General features: G+C 42.2%; 1 pseudogene; it reads right to left on the bottom strand.

The window, feature by feature from the left end:
• Window positions 1-203: 203 nt before the first annotated feature.
• On the bottom strand, window positions 204-8,230 carry LOC139411429 (angiopoietin-related protein 4-like; annotated as a pseudogene).
• Between the last annotated feature and the right edge of the window lie 7,863 nt (window positions 8,231-16,093).

Raw genomic sequence — 16,093 nt, forward strand, 5'->3', positions numbered from 1 at the left:
ATTTTGAAAATGGATATTAATGTACAATATATTACTATTGGAAGTATAGAAGTGACAATATGACGTTGAGTTTCTCACATTCGACTGACAAAGTATAACAACTCAAATAAACAGTTGGACCCTTCCAAAAGGTGTAAAGTGCTACAATGTATCAGGCGATGTGACTGAAATAGTGTCCACTGAGACATTGATCCAAAGTGAATGAGATGTTCTTGCAAGATTGCTACACAAAAGCAGATGTTATGAACAACAAAATTCATGGTAATTCTGCTAACATCTTGTTGACAGTGGGAAATTAAGTTCTTAAACTCACAGGCTCAATATTGTACACTTTTTGTATACTATTTTTATACTGAAGGTCTAATAATAACCGTGATCCACTGTAGCTGGGGCAATCTTCAATACAGTGGTCCTCAGGGCATGGTTGGTCTTCCAAAACATCTGTTCCTTCCTTTGCTGTCGTCTTTGAAGTATGTTGGGTTTTCTACAGTACTTGCCATTCAGGTTGGATTGGCCGCAGTTGCTGAACCACCAGCCACCTATGAGGAAACAAAACACTTGTTAGAGAACATACTTTTAGATAAGTTCAGTGAGGTAAAAAAAAATAGGACATTTTTAGAGTAAAATGTTCAAGAAACACTAAAATACCTGAGAGTTGCTTGGCACAGTTGACGTCTGTGTTCAGATCGTTGTCTCTGTCAATAGTGGAGAAGGACAGACCTGAGGGCCCGGTGGTTAAGCCACTTTCCAGTCTATCACATGAACTCTCGGGGAGGTAGAGGGTGTAGTTACTCTCTTCTCCATCCAATTGGAATGTATACTGCACAGACTGAGCCTCTCCCATCCAATCAGACAGCTCCACCAGCAATGTGAGCTCTTCCTGTTTGGTCAGAGTGTGGATGTTGTCCAGGCCCAGCCAAAACTCGCCTAAAAGAGAATTAGAATCCAGATTATTTACATGAACGTGTGCATTATTTAAACATGAATATTGGCTGTATTGAAAGGGTTTCCATATACATTTGCTCTAATGAAATAACACCTTTCAGGCTGCCAAAGCCTTTTTGATAGGCCTCCCATAATTGATTGAAATGTTGGGATCCATCTTGCCGTCTTTGGATGACAGTCCATCCACCGAAAAGACTGGAAGAGAAGGAATTAGCCAAGTAATGTTCCAATTGTTCCACAGCCGATTGGGTTTTCTCTGTGCAAAGCAACTTTTCTTGGAGAAGCCTGTATCCGCCAGGACAAATTCCAGCCATTGGCGATATCGAAGTTTAGAGCAACCAAGAACAAGGCGATTTAGTTTCCCTTTCACTCACCAGCAGTAATTTCACAGAAGACGTCAAAGGGCTGAGAGTTGCGAGGCTGGATGGCGTACACTCCATTATTTCTCTCCCCTTTCAGGAACAACTCATGGCAGTCCGTGACCAACTGAAACAGCAAAAACGAAACATGTTGATCAGTAACCATTCATTAAACTTATTCGGTGGCTACTTGTATAATGGTCTAGGGCAGTGGTTCCCAAACTTTTTAGTCCCGTACCCCTCCAAACATTCAACCTCCAGCTGCGTACCCCCTCTAGCACGAGGGTCAGCGCACTCTGAAATGTTTATTTTTTATTTATTTTTACCATCATTGCAAGCCTGCCACACACACACACACACTATATGATACATTTATTAAACATAAGAATGAGTGAGTTTTTGTCACAAACCTCACCCAAATGTATAGCCCCGTTGGAAAATATAAATGGGCTGTTTTGAAAATGTGAAGAAAGGAAGAAAAATATACACTGCTCAAAAAAATAAAGGGAACACTAAAATAATGAAATACTTTTTTTTGAATGTGCTGACAACAAAATCACACAAATTATAAATGGAAATCAAATGTATCAACCCATGGAGGTCTGGATTTGGAGTCACACTCAAAATTAAAGTGGAAAACCACACTACAGGCTGATCCAACTTTGATGTAATGTCCTTAAAACAAGTCAAAATGAGGCTCAGTAGTGTGTGTGTGGCCTCCACGTGCCTGTATGACCTCCCTACAACGCCTGGGCATGCTCCTGATGAGGTGGCGGATGGTCTCCTGAGGGATCTCCTCCCAGACCTGGACTAAAGCATCCGCCAACTCCTGGACAGTCTGGTGCAACGTGGCGTTGGTGGATGGAGCGAGACATGATGTCCCAGATGTGCTCAATTGGATTCAGGTCTGGGGAAAGGGTGGGCCAGTCCATAGCATCAATGCCTTCCTCTTGCAGGAACTGCTTACACACTCCAGCCACATGAGGTCTAGCATTGTCTTGCATGGTAGGAGCCCAGGGCCAACCGCACCAGCATATGGTCTCACAAGGGGTCTGAGGATCTCATCTCGGTACCTAATGGCAGTCAGGCTACCTCTGGCGAGCACATGGAGGGCTGTGCGGCCCCCCAAAGAAATGCCACCCCACACCATGACTGACCCACCGCCAAACCGGTCATGCTGGAGGATGTTGCAGGCAGCGGAACGTTCGCCACGGCGTCTCCAGACTGTTTCACGTCTGTCACGTGCTCAGTGTGAACCTGCTTTCATCTGTGAAGAGCACAGGGCGTCAGTGGCGAATTTGCCAATCTTGGTGTTCTCTGGCAAATGCCAAACGTCCTGCACGGTGTTGGGCTGTAAGCACAACCCCCACCTGTGGACGTCGGGCCCTCATACCACCCTCATGGAGTCTGTTTCTGACCGTTTGAGCAGACACATGCACATTTGTGGCCTGCTGGAAGTCATTTTGCAGGGCTCTGGCAGTGCTCCTCCTGCTCCTCCTTGCACAAAGGCGGAGGTAGCGGTCCTGCTGCTGGGTTGTTGCCCTCCTACGGCCTCCTCCACGTCTCCTGATGTACTGGCCTGTCTCCTGGTAGCGCCTCCATGCTCTGGACACTACGCTGACAGACACAGCAAACCTTCTTGCCACATCTCGCATTGATGTGCCATCCTGGATGAGCTGCACTACCTGAGCCACTTGTGTGGGTTGTAGACTCCGTCTCATGCTACCACTAGAGTGAAAGCACCGCCAGCATTCAAAAGTGACCAAAACATCAGCCAGGAAGCATAGGAACTGAGAAGTGGTCTGTGGTCCCCACCTGCAGAACCTCTCTTTTATTGGGGGTGTCTTGCTAATTGCCTATAATTTCCACCTGTTGTGTATTCCATTTGCACAACAGCATGTGAAATGTATCGTCAATCAGTGTTGCTTCCTAAGTGGACAGTTTGATTTCACAGAAGTGTGATTGACTTGGAGTTACTTTGTGTTTAAGTGTTCCTTTTATTTTTTTGAGCAGTGTGTATTTTGCTTAGCCCAAATGGCATTGCACGTACCCCACTTTGGGTATACCTGGTCTAGGGCAATGCACATGTTTATCAATGACTGTATACAAAGGACTGAAAGATAAATGTCTACTGTCGTGGCCAAAAGATTTGAGAATGACACAAATATTCATTTTCACAAAGTCTGCCTCAGTTTGTATGATGGCAATTTGCATATACTCCATGTAGTGTCTTAACACTTAGTACTTATTTATGTAATAAGAAAGACTCTGAATACAAGCAATTGAACTGGAGCTTCACATTTACTCAAACTAGTTAGTACCAGAATAACATAGAACAACACTGCGCATGACCAAGGGTGCTCCCGCCTTAAAGGGGACATCAGTAATTAACAGAACATAACACTCCAGAATGTTATGAATAGTGATCAGATGAATTGCAATTAATTGCAAAATCCCTCTCTGCCATCCAAATGAACTGATTCCCCCCCAAAACATTTCCACTGCATTTCAGCCCTGCTACAAAAGAACCAGCGGACATCATGTAAGTGATTCTCTCGTTAACACAGGTGTGAGTGTTGACGAGGACAAGGCTGGAGATCACTCGGTCATGCTGATTGAATTCGAATAACAGACTGGAAGCTTCAAAAGGAAGGTGGTGCTTGGAATCATTGTTCTTCCTCTGTCAACCATGAAATACGTGCCGTCGTCATTGCTTTGCACAAAAAGGGCTTCACAGAAAAGGATATTGCTGCCAGTAAGATTGCACCTAAATCAACCATTTATTGGATTATCAAGAACTTCAAGGAGAGCGGTTCAATTGTTGTGAAGAAGGCTTCAGGGCGCCCGAGAAAGTCCAGCAAGCGCCAGGACCGTCTCCTGAAGTTGATTCAACTGCGGGATTGGGGCACCACCAGCACAGAGCTTGCTCAGGAATGGCAGCAGGCAGGTGTGACTGCATCTGCACGCACTGTGATGCATAGACTTTTGGAGGATGGCCTGGTGTCAAGAAGGGCAGCAAAGAAGCCACTTCTCTCGGTACATCAGGGACAGACTGATATTCTGCAAACGGTACAGGGATTGGACTGCTGAGTACTGGGGTAAAGTCATTTTCTCTGATGAATCCCCATTCCGAAAAAGCTTGTCCGGAGAAGACAAGGTGAGCGCTACCATCAGTCCTGTGTCATGCCAACAGTAAAGCATCCTGAGACCATTCATGTGTGCCTCTTGGCCAAGGGAGTGGGCTCACTCACAATTTTGCCAAAGAACACAGCCATGAATAAAGAATGGTACCAACACATCCTCCGAGAGCAACTTCTCCCAACCACCCAGGAACAGTTTGGTGACGAACAATGCCTTTTCCAGCATGATGGAGCACCTTGCCATAAGGCAAAAGTGATAACTAAGTGGCTCGGGGAACAAAACATCGACATTTTGTGTCCATGGCCAGGAAACTCCCCAGATCTTAATCCCATTGAGAACTTGTGGTCAATCCTCAAGAGACGGGTGGACAAACAAAACCCCACAAATTCTGACAAACTCCAAGCATTGATTATGCAAGTATGGTCTGCCATCAGTCAGGATGTGACCCAGAAGTTAATTGACAGCATGCCAGAGCAGATCGCAGAGGTCTTGAAAAGGGTCAACACTGCAAATATTGACTCTTTGCACCAACTTCATGTAATTGTCAATAAAAGCCTGCAGAGGTCTTGATGTCCATATTCTATTATGATGTATTAGGCTTACCAGACAATCTGGACCCTCTATTCCTGAAACTATCCGCCGCCATTGTCGCAACCCCTATTACCAGCCTGTTCAACCTCTCTTTCATATCGTCTGAGATCCCCAAGGATTGGAAAGCTGCCGCAGTCATCCCCCTCTTCAAAGGGGGCGACACCCTGGACCCAAACTGTTACAGACCTATATCCATCCTGCCCTGCCTATCTAAGGTCTTCGAAAGCCAAGTCAACAAACAGGTCACTGACCATCTTGAATCCCACCGTACCTTCTCCGCTGTGCAATCTGGTTTCCGAGCCGGTCACGGGTGTACCTCAGCCACGCTCAAGGTACTAAACGATATCATAACCGCCATCGATAAAAGACAGTACTGTGCAGCCGTCTTCATAGACCTTGCCAAGGCTTTCGACTCTGTCAATCACCGTATTCTTATCGGCAGACTCAGTAGCCTCGGTTTTTCGGATGACTGCCTTGCCTGGTTCACCAATTACTTTGCAGACAGAGTTCAGTGTTTCAAATCGGAGGGCATGCTGTCCGGTCCTCTGGCAGTCTCTATGGGGGTGCCACAGGGTTCAATTCTCGGGCCGACTCTTTTCTCTGTATATATCAATGATGTTTCTCATGCTGCGGGCGATTCCCTGATCCACCTCTACGCAGACGACACCATTCTATATACTTCTGGCCCGTCCTTGGACACTGTGCTATCTAACCTCCAAACGAGCTTCAATGCCATACAGCACTCCTTCCGTGGCCTCCAACTGCTCTTAAACGCTAGTAAAACCAAATGCATGCTTTTCAACCGTTCGCTGCCTGCACCCGCACGCCTGACCAGCATCACCACCCTGGATGGTTCCGACCTTGAATATGTGGACATCTATAAGTACCTAGGTGTCTGGCTAGACTCTAAACTCTCCTTCCAGACCCATATCAAACATCTCCAATCGAAAATCAAATCAAGAGTCGGCTTTCTATTCCGCAACAAAGCCTCCTTCACTCACGCCGCCAAACTTACCCTAGTAAAACTGACTATCCTACCGATCCTCGACTTCGGCGATGTCATCTACAAAATTGCTTCCAACACTCTACTCAGCAAACTGGATGCAGTTTATCACAGTGCCATCCGTTTTGTCACTAAAGCACCTTATACCACCCACCACTGCGACTTGTATGCTCTAGTCGGCTGGCCCTCGCTACATATTCGTCGCCAGACCCACTGGCTCCAGGTCATCTACAAGTCCATGCTAGGTAAAGCTCCGCCTTATCTCAGTTCACTGGTTACGATGGCAACACCCATCCGTAGCACGCGCTCCAGCAGGTGTATCTCACTGATCATCCCTAAAGCCAACACCTCATTTGGCTGCCTTTCGTTCCAGTTCTCTGCTGCCTGTGACTGGAACGAATTGCAAAAATCGCTGAAGTTGGAGACTTTTATCTCCCTCACCAACTTCAAACATCTGCTATCTGAGCAGCTAACCGATCGCTGCAGCTGTACATAGTCTATTGGTAAATAGCCCACCCATTTTCACCTACCTCATCCCCATACTGTTTTTATTTATTTATTTTTCTGCTCTTTTGCACACCAATATCTCTACCTGTACATAACCATCTGATCATTTATCACTCCAGTGTTAATCTGCATAATTGTAATTATTTGCCTACCTTCTCATGCCTTTTGCACACAATGTATATATAGACTCCCCTTTTTTCTACTGTGTTATTGACTTGTTAATTGTTTACTCCATGTGTAACTCTGTGTTGTCTGTTCACACTGCTATGCCTTATCTTGGCCAGGTCGCAGTTGCAAATGAGAACTTGTTCTCAACTAGCCTACCTGGTTAAATAAAGGTGAAATAAAATAAAAATAAAAATAAAAAAAAACAGTTAGAGAAGCGACTCCTTTAGTGTAATCCTTCTTTGCTATTTCCTGATGTTTCCGCCTGACAACGGACTTCACTCTACTCTGTTTAACCTGAGGGAAAAGACAAACATGTTCCATCAGATATTGTACACACACCTACACGCAATAAGGGTTATTGTACAGTACATACCTCGCCCTGGAGTGCCTGTAGGTGCATGTTCTGTTTTCCCAGTTTATCTATCCGTTTTTTCTGTGCCTCCAGTAATCTCTGAGGAAAGAAGTGACACAAATGAGATCTGTTTTTGTTGTTCCCAATGTCTTCTTCCGACTATATTGATAATGTGGGGCACGGATGTACTTTCCGTAATTGCAGTATATTGAAGGTTGACTTGTATAACTTCACTGTCCATCACAAGATCAAACTGTCAATGTTAGTGAAACCTGTGTTCAAATACTATTTAGGGTACTTCAATGACTTCCAAAGACATTTGGAAGTATTTCAATCTTTTTAAAAAACAACTAGGAATTAGAATGTAGTTGGAAATACACTTTGAAATTACTCAAATACACAGTATTTATAGAAATCTAAAAATACTCATGCATGTGAACCAGGTATGTTTGGTACTGTATTTGAATTACGTTTTTGAAAATACTTTCAAATAGTAGGCTATTTATAGGAAAGTATTTGAAATTACTTTAAAATTCTTCCATCGAAGTAGTTGATTCGGGCCACATTTTTTGAAAATATTAAAATACACAAAAGTATTGGAACCCTATCATGTGAGTCAGCAGCTAACTTTATATTTTGGACCTCTAACGTTTTTGTTTTATTCCGTTTAGCATGTTATTAATCATATTTAATTAAGTAATGGAAGATTTACTCCCCGATAATATGTTAGATATCACCCACAGTGCATTGTGAAAAAGTGCCAGATTGTTCTCTTACCTGGATGAAGTTGGCATCATCACTGTGGTTGTTACTGCTGCTGTTCAGCTTCAGCCCCCGTCCTTGCTGCATTCCATCCACCCGCTCTTCTAGCCTGTCCATCCTGGTGTGGATTCTCTGGCGCTCTGCCCTCAGCTCCTCAGCACTCGCATGCACCTCAGCAGACATGTTCACCACCATCTCCTGGGCTCTGGTCTTCAGTGCCTCTCCTCTTGGTTTTCTCAATGTGTTCTTTGAGGCCCTGGCCCAGCTGGAGAAGCTAGTGGGCCACCACGTTCACGTCATCCAGGAGGCGTACTGAGCCCTGTCTCTCCCAAATGAGAAACTGGTCCCCATATGGACCAAGACGGCCGCTAACAGCAGTAGGAATGCCATTGTTGGCTTCATCTTTGTTTTCACTAGTGTCTTTGGTCGAAGCAACAATGCTGATCTTGGTTCAGCTCAGCTGGAAAAGTCTTGTTCTTTCTTCTGTTACATAGCCTCAGAGGTTTATATATCCTGTTAGTCACATGCTGCTGATACTAGGCAGTTCTGATTGAATGCTCCCCGGGTAGTAGGGGTGCAGCAAGCAAAGTCTAACTCTCCATTGTCCCTCTAGTCACATTCTTTTAGGGAACATGGACCTTGATGAGCAATAAGCTGTCTAATACACCCTCATAGTACATTATTGACAGGACCAGTATGCATTATGTGACGTTATAAAAAATAAAGTGAGTAGCTTTGGCTTGTGTGATCCAGAACGTCTCAAATGAGTTTCAGTAGCCTGAAGCAGCTTGATGTACAAGTACACCCCCTGGATAGGACGCTGTTCTATCTCAATGCTGAGTGCCAAGCAGAGACTCATCAGGGCCCATTTTCCCAATCTCTGGGCCATATTCAACAAAAATGTTTATTGCTGAAAGTATTTTGGGAAAGAAGATATGAGATGTGTTTATCTATCTTGATTTTCCTTTTAAGGAAGTTTAGTTTTCACCTCATCTCTCATCTCTGATGGAAGTTGCTGTTAATTTAGTTTATGTTTCACATTCATTATTGTTTGTTTAGCAGTGTTGCACAACATATATAGCCTATCCTATTAGATCCTGTTATTCTGGTGCACTCAAGCTAGCAGGACAGTCATGATCATCATTATGTGTTTTGGAAAGCTGATTCAAACAGAGGCCGTGTGTGAAGTAGGGGAAAGTTCAGGCTCAGAGAATAGTGGTATTTTGGGGATTATCAATTTGACGAAGCAAGTGGTGACAGCCTTTGATTTGCATTAGACACAAGTTTGTTTTGATAGATCCATTATGCCAAACATTTGTGAGGACATTTATTTAATTAATACCATTGTTTTTCTGTTCCATCAATGGTACTTTTGACTAAGAATTTTACTTGAAGTACTTTTATGAAATGGTTTTATACATATTACTGTGTATTTGTGTAGTTGGCTATTTAAAATTAATATGATGCTTAAGTTCCATATGTCAGTGAATGGTAGCATTTTGACAGCGTCTTCGGTTGTAGACAAGTTGCATAACCTTTTTCTCAAGAGGTTATATTGACTAGAAACCATTGTGTGGAACAAGAGACTGAAGAGAACATGGTGCTGTATTGAAACCAGAAAAGTTCCTGTGGGGAATAAAAAAGCACTTATGTTTATGCAACGTAATAAGCATCCTAAGAGTGTTTCCAAAACTATCTCAGGGAAACTTTAAAGCAGGGGTCCCCTATTCCATTCAGCCATAGTTATAAATCATTTGTGCGCTGAAAATTCACTGAAAGGATTCTAAACAAAACCGAGTAATGTAAAACCTTGATTACATTGTGATATGATCACATGCCTCTATGTGGGGGAATACTTGGGAACAAATCTTTTAAATTAAAATCACTTTGAGCTCGTTTCCTGGTGATTTTACAGTCATTTATGTCCAAGAACAAAATATATATATAAAATTACCTGTAGGCCGAAATTGGGGAATCGTGTTTTAAAGACGCAAATCCTGGACTGCCATCCTGCATGTCACCTTGTACTGCTAGGATACTGTAGGTCAGGATACTGTGGTTGTTGACCTCTAATCCACTAGTGTCCAGGAAGTGTTTTTTTTATGCACACCAGAACACAATGGTCAACTTTGTGATGCAACTTAATTGTAATTAGATGAACCTACACTTTTCCTGACCCAGTAAAAACAATTGCTTCCTGCAAGTTTGAGTAATTTATCATAGTAAAAAAAAAAAAAAAAAAACTTCACACAAACTATTATGTAAATCTGAACATGTTTGCAAATTGTATGTTTTGCATACTAGTTTGCAAAATTATTTTAAGTCAAGTCATCCAAACTATACTGGACAAAAATATAAACGCACATGTAAAGTGTTGGTCTTATGTTTCATGAGCTGTTCACAAATGTGTTTTTTAATCCCTGTTAGTAAGCTTTTCTCCTTTGCCAAGATAATCCATCCACCTGACAGGTGTGGCATATCAAGAAGCTGATTAAACAGCATGATCATTAGGTGCACCTTGTGCTGGGGGACAATAAAAGGCAACTCTAAAATTCCACAGATGTCTCAAGTTTTGAGGGAGTGTGCAATTGGCATGCTGACTGCAGGAATGTCCACCAGAGCTGTTGCCAGAGAACGTAATGTTCATTTTTCTACCTCCAACGTCGTTTTAGAGAATTCAGCAGTACGGCCAACCGGCCTCACTATGTGTAACCATACAGCTCAGGAACCCCACATCCAGGTTCTTCACCTGCGGGATCGGATGAGTCCAGCCACCCTGACAGCTGATGAAACTGAGGAGTATTTCTGTCTGTAATAAAGCCCTTTTGTGGGGGCAAACTATTTATGTTTGGGTGGGCCTGGCTCTCCAGTGGGTGGGTCTATGCCCACCCATGGCTGTGCTGTGCCCACCCATGGCTGTGCTGTGCCCCTGACCTGTCATGTGAAATCCATAGATAAGGGTCTGAGTTTATTTCAACTGACTGATTTCCTAAATACGTATGAAATGTAACTCATTGAAATTGTTGTATGTTAAGCAGTGCGGCTTGGTGGGGTAGTGTTTCAGAGGACGCATGGCTCTCGACCTTCGCCTATTCCGAGTCCATACGGGAGTTGCAACGATGGGACAAGACTGTAACTACCAATTTGGATATCACAAAAATTGGGGGAGGAAAAAGGGGTAATTTGCATTTATTTTTGTTCAGTATAGATAAAAGTCCTTACAATGTACAGTGCAACATTGTTTCAAGGTCATTGCATTGGTTATTCAAATCAAATGTTATTTGTCACAAGCTCTGACTACAAGTGTAGACCTTACTGTGAAATGCTTACTTACAAGACCTTAACCAACAATGCAGTTCTAAAAATGGAGTTAAGAAAATATTTACTAAATAAACTAAAGTAAAAAATACATTTAAAAAAAGTAACGCAATAAAATATGCTATATACAGGGGGTACCGGTACTGAGCCACTGTCGTTACTCTGGTATAAGGCCTATGTAGCTAATAATGGTCAAATTAATTTCATAAGCAGTGTAGGAAACCTTCACAAGACACAAACGCTCCCAACCATAGGTTTAAATGTCACAGCATTCTAAAGAATAGTGGGTCATTCCACGAAATGAGTTCCTTCTAGATATTTTAAGTAGAAATTGTGCACCAACGTTCTTATATGAAGTGCCCTTTAATAAACCAATAGAGAATTCCCCCCCCAAAAAAACATTTGCTAAAGTGTCAAAATTAAGCATTTTGACATGTCAACTGTGTTTCACTTCTAGGAAGACGTTTAACACACGTCTCCAAGTTTCGCTATCATTGTAGGGCCCTATTTAGTTACTTTGACAAAGTTATTTAATGTGATTAGTGATTAATGTCTGTCCCTCATTTTAAGGATAACACAAGTGAACTGAAGTCTCGTTTTAATATGGTGAAACTATTCCTTTTGGGGAAAAAAATGCAATATGAGCTGGTTTTAGTCTTTTTTGATGTTTTCTCGTGTTTTGTGGTGGAAAATGGGGTGGGTCCAGCATAACACTACAACTCTGTTACACATAGATGGACCAGCTATATATATATATATATATATATATATATATATATATATATATATATATATATATATATATATATATATATATATATATATATATATATATATATATTGATTGTTTTGTGTGTGTAAATCTTGCGTTCGTGTTGTACATAACAAGCTTCCATTCCCCCTGTCACAAGGGGATTTATGGCTGGTTTAAGAAAAAATTGTCATCTGTTACATTTCTAGTATTTATTTATTTATTTTTATTTAAACTCTTGATGAGCAAACTTGTTTTTTATGAAGTTGAACATGTGCTCTTTGTCTGAATGTTAAAATGAGGTGAAATCAAACGTCTCTTTTGACCAAGTTACACTTCTCAAAAGGCACGGAATTGGTGGAGCGACCCAAGTATTGTGCAAAGCCATGTACATTTAAATACCATATGGCCCTGGTATGGTGTGGGATTGTGAAGACTAGATTTCTACCACAGCAATAAAATAACTCTCATTATTGTTTTTCCTTTGCAGGTTTGTGTGTGAATGGTGAAGATGGTATCATGTGGCAGGAGTCTTGTATCAGCATCTTGAGGCAGAAAGTAAAAAGAAATGTCCTCTCACTGTCAACTGAGTTTATTTTCAACAAACTTAACATGTGTAAATATTTGTACGAACATAACAAGATTCGACAACTGAGACACACTGAACAAGTTCCACAGAAATGTGACTAACAGAAATTGAATAATGTGTCCCTGAACAAAGGGTGGGTCAAAATCAAAAGTAACAGTCAGTATCTGGTGTGGCCACCAGCTGCATTAAGTACTGCAGTGCATCTCCTCCGCATGGACTGCACTAGATTTTCCAGTTCTTGATGTGAGATGTTACCCCATTCTTCCACCAAGGCACCTGCAAGTTCCCGAACATTTCTGGGGGCAATGGCCCTAGCCCTCACCCTCCGATCCAACAGGTCCCAGACATGCTCAATGGGATTGAGATCTGGGCTCTTCGCTGGCCATGGCATAACACTGACATTCCTGTCTTGCAGGAAATCACGCACAGAATGAGCAGTATGGCTGGTGGCATTGTCATGCTGGAGGGTCATGTCAGGATAAGCCTGGAGGAAGGGTACCACATGAGGGAGGAGGATGTCTTTCCTGTAACGCACAGAGTTGAGATTGCCTGCAATGACAACCAGCTCAGTCCGATGATGCTGTGACACACCGCCCCAGATCATGACGGACCCTCCACCTCCAAATCGATCCCACTCCAGAGTACAGGCCTTGGTGTAACCTTTATTCCTTCGACGATAAACGCGAATCCGACCATCACCCCTGGTGAGACAAAACCGTGACTCGTCAGTGAAGAGCTCTTTTTGCCAGTCCTATCTGGTCCAGCGACGGTGGGTTTGTGCTCATAGGCGACGTTGTTGCCGGTGATGTCTGGTGAGGACCTGCCTTGCAACAGGCCTACGAGTCCTCAGTCCAGCCTCTCTCAGCCAATTGCGGACAGTCTGAGCACTGATGGAGGGATTGTGCGTTCCTGGTGTAACTCGGGCAGTTGTTGCCATCCTGTACCTGTCCCACAGGTGTGATGTTTGGATGCACCGATCCTGTGCAGGTGTTGTTACACGTGGTCTGCCACTGCGAGGACGATCAGCTGTCTGTCCTGTCTCCCTTTAGCGCTGTCTTAGGCATCTCACAGTACGGACATTGCAATTTATTGCCCTGGCCACATCTGCAGTCCTCATGCCTCCTTACAGCATCCCTAAGGCACGTTCACGCAGATGAGCAGGAACCCTAGGCATCTTTCTTTTGCTGTTTTTGAGTCAGTAGAAAGGCCTCTTTAATGACCGTTCCACTGGGGAATGTTCATTAATTGTTTATGCTTCATTGAACAAGCATGGGAAACAGTGTTTAAACCCTTCACAATGAAGATCTGTGGAGTTATTTGGATTTTTACGAATTATCTTTGAAAGACAGGGTCCTGAAAAAGGGATGTTAATTTTTTTGTTGCTGAGTTTACTTCCATGGCTGTTTCTGATTAGACATGCACAGCTGGAGTGTTCTATGACTGATTAGTTGAGATCTATAAACCCACAAACAGGCTTCTACGTGTAAATGTGTTAATCCTTGATTATGATTTTGATTAATGTACGCTCGCATTGTTAGTTTTGATTTAATGGGATCATTCAATATCTTAACATCAAGTTGCACAAATTGTTATTTAGCTGAAGAGTAGAGGACAGTAGATATACCATTACTACAGTGAGTGAAAAAGTATTTGATCCTCTGCTGATTTTGTACATTTGCCCACTGACAAAGAAATTATCAGTCTATAATTTTAATGGTAAGTTTATTTGAACAGTGAGAGATAGAATAACAACAAAAAAATCCAGAAAAACGCATGTCAAAAATGTTCTAAACCGATTCGCAATTTAATGAGGGAAATAAGTATTTGACCCCTCTGCAAAACATGACTTAGTACTTGTTGTTTTTCTGTCTCTCACTGTTCAAATAAACCTACCATTAAAATTATAGACAGATCATTTCTTTTTCAGTGGGAAAACTTACAAAATCAGCAGGGGATCAAATACTTTTTTCCCTCACTGTATATGCCTTTCCATGAAACACATGGTTACACTTGTTTTTTTTCAGGGGGTGTGGTGGGGGAATTGACATTTTATGTTAGCAACCACACAGCTGTTATTTTCAATGCAGGAACTGAAATTCCATTCATCTTCATGTTGACCCATCACCCAGATTCCAAATGTATAGTACCTGTGTTCTGCATGTTGTCTGTCTTTCTATAGGCCTTATATGAACTGTGTCCTAGATGATCTTCTCTATATCACTGTTAATTTACCTGTTGCCTCTTTTAATTTAAAAATCTATTTTGTGATGTGACCAAATGCTATCAAGTTGGTGCTGTCTAGGGTTATTGGGACATCCCTAACCTAATGCCTAACCTTAACCATTACCCTTACCCGCTACCCTTACCCTTACCCCGACCTTAACCCTTACATGGTCAATTGGTAACATACACCATACATGCACTTGTCCACAAATCAATGTACACCCCAAGTTAATTGTAGATGTGGTAAGAAATACCTCGTGTCTACTGAATTCAACTGGAATTTTCGTACTTTTAAAAGATAAGTGTCATGAGTGGAATGCCTGCTGGAGCAAACATTACTTAAAACTTTGTTATACACACATGTTCAACCCTTGCTCAGCTAATCAAATAGATTTTCCCATGATGTTGCAACTGTGGCGTGACATGAAGATACTCTCCTACATTCTGCCCAATTTCAGTCACTGTATCCTGGAAATATATTCTGCCCAATTTCAGTCACTGTATCCTGGAAATGGATTCTGCCAAATTTCAGTCACTGTAACCTGGAAATGGATTCTGCCCAATTTCGTTCAACTGTATCCTGGAAATGTATTAAACTCTTACCTAATAGTTTTGTAGGACAAACTGTTCAGACGCTAGACGTTTTCGTGAGAATACCGATTTTTGGGACGTCTCATGGTCTGACAAACCCTGTTGTAGCTCGGCCACCTTCCACCGCAGATGCGGAAGGCCACCATTGGTGGATGTGGTGGATTGAGACGCAGCCCATGCAAGATAACAGATATCTCTTAAACGGACAGATTTTGATGGGGCTTTTTCTATTATGCTAATTAGATTTCAGAGGGGGTATGACTCTAGGGGTTTTTAACATGACTATGTTCAACTCATTCAGGTATTTTAAAATAACTTTCTGTCTGTCAAATCCAATACTCTCTGAGTCCTTTTTACCAGGACAACAAATATAACATATGTTTTTCTCTCCATTTTGGACTTTAGCATGTCCTTAAAAATGACTGGTTTCTTGTCTTACAGTAGATAGGATACGACACAATTTCTCTTGCCAGTACACAATATCCAATGGATTTTATGACTTATTGATGCCTTTAAGCGTCAACTTTAAGCAGATGAAATTATAACTAAGAACTCCCCTGAATTTATAGAGTAATATACGTATATCCCTTGTCATCCCTTTGGCTAATTTACAGGCCATATGGAAAATATATTTTCTGAAGAAGTAGTTTGGGCCATAGTTGTTGGTGGTAGTTTAGAGTCTGGAATCTTATGACAGAGCAAGCTTGGTTGCTGCCTATGGCAGGGGAGAGTGTGATAATCCAGTAATTGCTCAATTTGGTTTCCTTACAAGCAGTTTCAGTATTACATAGCT

This window comes from Oncorhynchus clarkii, chromosome 1 (genome assembly GCF_045791955.1).
Source record: "Oncorhynchus clarkii lewisi isolate Uvic-CL-2024 chromosome 1, UVic_Ocla_1.0, whole genome shotgun sequence".
Taxonomy (NCBI): Eukaryota; Metazoa; Chordata; class Actinopteri; order Salmoniformes; family Salmonidae; genus Oncorhynchus; species Oncorhynchus clarkii.